We start from the raw sequence: 5,682 nt of genomic DNA on the forward strand, positions 1-5,682 counted from the left end.
TAATTGCTCTATTGTTCTTTTTTTTAAATTTCTGTAAAGTGTGGTGTTGCAGTGAATGGGAATGTTCTGTTGTTGATCCTCACTGTTCTTAGGAAGGAGAAATGTCAGTTTGTTTGGAGTAATACTGGAAAACTGTGACATTGAATTAAAACAAAACTCTGTCCTTGGTGAAATATTTTTCACATTTCCTCTAACATGTACCGATTGTTTTATTGTGCTAATTTTCTTAAGCATGTTGTCTTCTTAAACTTTGAATATATTGACAATTTGAACAATTCTGTGATAGTATCTTGGCAATGTACTATTGAAAAATGTGAAGATATTGAATGCACAATGTAATTTGTTTTGCCTGGAAAGTGTGTTGTAATTGATCCTTCTGTGTTCTGGTAGCCTAATGTGTTTGCAGTACTGTAGTGTGTACGAAGCATGTAATGCAGAAAGTGGCAAAGCAGAATAATAAAAGACATTAAGTAACTTTCCAGAATACTTACTTACACTTATTTAGCAACCCAGAACAGGGATTAGAACAAACTTAGAATCCAGAAAAACTACATTAGCAATTACTTTTTAGACTCTTATTCTTCCAACCCAGGAAAACAATTAGAATTATCTAGCAATCCTGAACAGCAGCACCTAGTTTACATACTTTGGATCAACATTAGATTATTTTTCTTCTTTTGCTTTTTCCTTTGGTTTATTATTTTGTTTATATTTCCTTTTAATTCCTGTAAAGCACTTTGTATTGCCTTGTTGCTGAAAATTTGCTATATAAATAAAATTACCTTAACCTTTTACCTTTAACTGAAAAGTGTACTTCATTAGCAGTTATAGTAAACCAAAAGTGTAATTGGAGCGTACTGTGATCACAGTACTAATAAATAAAATATGTAATAGTTATATACTTAGAAGACATTCTAAATATATTTCAAATGTAATTCATTACAAAAATAGTACACTTAAGATATACTAACCAACCACGTTCATATTACAAAAAAAGCTGTGTGCAACGTATAACTTTAGTTGTTACAAAAAGGCATGTGATAGTACACTTAGTACACTTCAAATTGTGATTTTCTGCAATTTAATTACAATTAAAATACACTAAGCACAAAATAACACTTCAACTTAAATTCTTAACAAACAAAGTATACTGATTATTAGTCTGGCTTCAAGTATGTTAAGATTTAATATACTTAGTATTTATTTTTCACAAGGAATCATACAGAAATCGTATTTTTTAATGCACACGATATTGGATATAGTTTTTTTTTGTCTTATTTTGATGTAAAAAAAAAAAAAAGCAGCATGACTTTGACTTCAGCGGTAACGGAGACAGGGAACGAAAGCCATCGCTCAGTGCTTATATGGCTTCAAAACTACCATATTATCCAGGCAACAGGATTTAAGTTTTGCTATTATTTCATTGCTCTGTGAAAGCTAGATGTAGCATTTTCTAAAAAAAAAATCAGGAAGTTGAAAGAAATGCTGTTTTGTTACTATTTGAAAGTACTTGGTGTACATAATTGTACTCAGTGTGAAACCTAAGCTACGGAGCCCGTAAGGGGATCTGGAGAAAAAAAAAAGAAGCAATCCTGACTTATTTCCTCGAGTTCCTGAGACACTTTTTGAAAAATTGTGCACTCCTTTTTTGGGTGAAAAAGCTTCTTTTTACAGTTTCTGCAGTGCAGAGAGCGGTAGTGGACTCTAAGCAAAAGACATAGAGAATGATTTACAACGATTATGGTTTAGACATGTCTCAGATGAGGATATTATCCTAAGAGACACGAAGCTGCAATCGGAAACCAATTTCAGATTCGGGAAATGACTAAAGGGCGATTCCTAAGAATCTGAAGGGGTAAAACCTAAAAAAAAGGCAGTTAAAAGAAAAGAGGATAACAATTTATTTAATGGGGTGTGCATAAGACTGACATGACACTGTGTTAAACATGACATAACACCTGTCACGAACATAAAAAAGGTCTTTATGAACGTCTATGACTGTTGTCATGAAATGTCATTAGGTAAATAATGACACTTTTAATGCAAAGTTGCTCTGAAGGTTGCATTGAAAGACCATTAAAAGGGTCAACTCTGCACTAAAGTGACATTGTTTGCGAAATCATACAAAGTTGGGACTTTTTATTGATCTTATCCCCTGATCTTGTCTTCCTCAGCAAAGGTTTAAATAACAGCTTCTGTCCTCTTCTGCTCTACAGTGAGAGGTTTGACTGACAGAACGGCCCACCAGGTCATGTCTGCATGTTTGCTGTTAACAATATTCACCCCACTGTGGCAAACTCAGTGACTTTCTTGCTATATTCAGCAACATTTCAGACTAAAACAATTGGTATAGGCCAAAATCAAAATCGGCAGGTCAGGCTTTTTAAAGATCGGTAATAGGCGATCAGCCAGAAAACTGCAAACACTGCATCCCTACTTAAGATGGAATACAAACACACATATTCATGACATACTTTGGTTAAATTAAATTCTCTTCAGCGTAACTCCAATAGCTAAAAATTTTATTTACTCCAGGTGAGTCTTTCTCCCCTGAGATTGTGGATTGGTACTGGGCTGATTCTGAGCTTCCAAATAATTTTTGCGAAAGTTTCACATGTCTTAGAAGCTGATGTAAAAATAATATTTGATTTAGTCACAAATTATCATGCTCAGCAGCAAACAACATATCACCAAAAACAACTTAGAGTAGCTCATTGATTTATTAACAAAGTAGTCACGTAGCCTAATGTAAAAACATTTTGCTAGACAATGTCAAACATCAAGAAGTTTTAATTATTGTTATCTAACTTTATCAAACACACTATTTTGAAGACAAAAAAACCCTCAGAAATATACAGAGCCAACCATCAATCAACTCATTTAAAGTTAAAACTAAGTTCCACACAAACTCAAAGACACTAGCATAAATGTTCGGATGTTGAACTGGACCATTCCAGGTCACTATCAAGCACAAATCTTTTTGATAAACATTACATTACCAAGATGCATGAAAACATACCTTTATCGTGGCTTTTTTCTATTCCTCCTCTTTATTTTCTCTCTTCCTGAAGAATAAGACCTTTTTTTGCAACATTATTTTGCTAACTTAAAATAATAATTTCTATTATTATTTCTATTATTATATTATCAAATATATTATATTGTAAAAAAAATCACTTCATAATGAAATTGTGTGTTTTTCTTGTTATAATGACATAGAAATTGATACAAAACAAAATTTTCATCTCAACTGAGGGGGCCCCTTCGTGGCCCTTGGGCCCTAAGTGGCTGCTTAATTTGCTCGCCCCGTCTGTGTAGGTCTAATTTTTATAAAGCAAGTAATTATTTAGATTTGTGTCTTTAAATGTATGCAATTTACAATTTACACAAGTTTCTCAGTTTGGGTGCATTTCTCAGAAAAGAAATTAAATTCTTAAAACTGCTTGTTCAATCTTCAAATTACTGTGTCACTTCTGCACATCAAAAAAGGAATGTATCATTCCTTTGAGCAAGTTGCGAATGCTTTTGTACATTATGCAACTGATTATGTGCAATTCTCTGCTTTTTCCCCCATTTTAATTAGCTTTAATCGTGTTGATCAAAATGTGTTGAACGTTGCTCTGTTAAATTGTCTCAACTTCCAAAACAGCATAAGTTCATTGCGTAAGTCTTAACATGCATAAGTATTGAAGTTCATATTTTAATTTATTTATATTAGATTTTTTTTTTATATTTGTCCTGAATTGGTAAATTGTTCTCAAGTGAGTCCTGAGTTTCTCTAACAGGTAAACGTCTGAGCCATTAGCTCAACCAATGATCAAGAAGTTTTCTGAAACAGATTGAAGGTGCATCTTGTGAGCCATCAGTTGGCAACAATATGGTGCATGTAGCCAGAACACAATGTAACACAATGTTACATTTCTGAGAACTGATGAACAAGTATCTGGACCGAGTGAACAGCCAGAGAGAAGAAGAGGAGTGAGGCTGAGGAGGAAATAGTTGGGAGGAAAACGGAAGAAGAGTCAGAAGAGGCTGAGGACATCTGCCAGTTTCCATCAATCCAACATCAGGACATGGTTTTCGACCCACAACAAGATGCTGATGGAGATCCTCCCACCCTAGTTTTCATTCCTTAACCCCACTGAGGAATGTTTGTTGTGATGACGATGGAAATTAAAATGTAATGTAATTTCTACAGCACTGTACAGTTTTCCATGAGGAGATAATCCTATGGTAGAAAAGGAACCATAGGATTATGGTTCCTTTTCTACTTTTTTTTCTCTGCATTTCTGTCTTTCTTTCTGAATCACTATGGCATGGTCTGTCAATAAATTACAGCAAAAGTGTAAATGTGAATTTTGTAAAATCTCTTCCCATGACTAATCTATTTGACTGTCTTATCTGTACATAGAGAAACAATAACTTATTATTTTGAGTCACTGATATGTTCACTGACAGAATTTTGAGAGCTGACTAAAACTATTTGTTTGCCTATATGAAAAGTGTACACATTTACAGCTTTGTTTCTGCTAGCTTGCAGGAATTGTAACTTACATAAATGGTTGAAGACAGCTTATTGGCCTTCATGAGACTCAGATAAATGGTGAGTATCCATTTCATAAATTTCCTAAAACAGTTATATTTGTGACTTTTAAAGTCTATTTGTGTATTGAAATTTGGATGTAAGATTGTTTAACATGTTACAAGGGTTCTCTCTGTTTGGGGATATACATTTGCAAAAAGAAGAAAAAAAAAACCCAAAGGCACTCTTGCCAAAAAATAAAAACCTTGATCGAGGTGTACATTTCATTCATAAAATGCAACATATCTCTGGAATGAAATCCAGACGACATAGAACAAACGGTTCCAGGCACCATCAAAACATCTATGAATACTTATGTTTATCTTTATTTCAATATCCTGATTTGTGAAATGTTTTTCCACATTATTTGGTGTTTATAATTCAGTTTCATTTGTAAAGGACCACCTACTGGCAAGGCCTGGTATTTTCTAACTGAGCTTATGGCCTAGTAGGTCAGATGCATGCAATGGACCCAGGTTTGACAGACTAATATTTAGTCTGATGGGGAGGAGCAGAGAAGGGGTGCTCTGCGGGGCAGGCACTCAGCAGGGGACTGCTGCTCCAAGACGGAGCTTTGTATAAATGGGCGGCGCGTTGTATGAGGAAGCATTGAAGCACTACCAAATGGTTGCCATGGAGATCTGAGGTTGTCACAAACATGTTTTCATGAGGAAATGACTCCTTGTGAACATGGAATTATAACAAGATATAAAGCTCAAATCTAAACAATTGATGGTGATATACACACCAAATAAGGGCTGTTCACTTTTTAAATGATCAACCCATTGTTTTTGAATTTTGGGGAATTTTTTTCTGTTTGACTTTCTGTATTGAGTTTATCTTATGTCATCTATCCTGAATTACTGGTCAAAAAGTAAAAAATTGTAAAGAGAAACATGTTTCTCCCAAAAGGAAGGATGGAAGGATGAAGATAGAAAATTCCCTAAAACAACAGGTCTGATCTGATGGTTTTTTTTCTTACCAGTTCAGACTGGTCAAAAAGTAAAAAGTTGTAAAGAGAAACCCAGAGCAAGAATCCTTTTATCACCGGTTTTTCTTCTACAATAGGTTATTTCTTATATGGACACATGCTGTTTTTT

At 34.2% G+C, this 5,682-nt stretch overlaps 1 long non-coding RNA gene across 2 annotated transcripts in view; it reads left to right on the top strand.

The window, feature by feature from the left end:
- LOC106939494 (uncharacterized) overlaps positions 1–5,682 on the top strand; it is a 23,618-nt gene that overhangs the window by 14,871 nt on the left and 3,065 nt on the right. Inside the window, exon 1 of one of the 2 annotated variants that reach the window (XR_001422861.1) lies at positions 4,301–4,603. The exons of the other annotated variant lie outside the window; for it this stretch is intronic. This is a non-coding gene — a long non-coding RNA (uncharacterized LOC106939494). Of the gene's footprint in view, positions 1–4,300; positions 4,604–5,682 lie in introns of those variants that run through there. 2 annotated transcript variants of the gene reach the window in all.

Source organism: Poecilia latipinna, unplaced genomic scaffold, assembly GCF_001443285.1.
Source record: "Poecilia latipinna isolate Pla-1442-1.1 unplaced genomic scaffold, P_latipinna-1.0 Scaffold2889, whole genome shotgun sequence".
In the NCBI taxonomy this organism is placed as follows: Eukaryota; Metazoa; Chordata; class Actinopteri; order Cyprinodontiformes; family Poeciliidae; genus Poecilia; species Poecilia latipinna.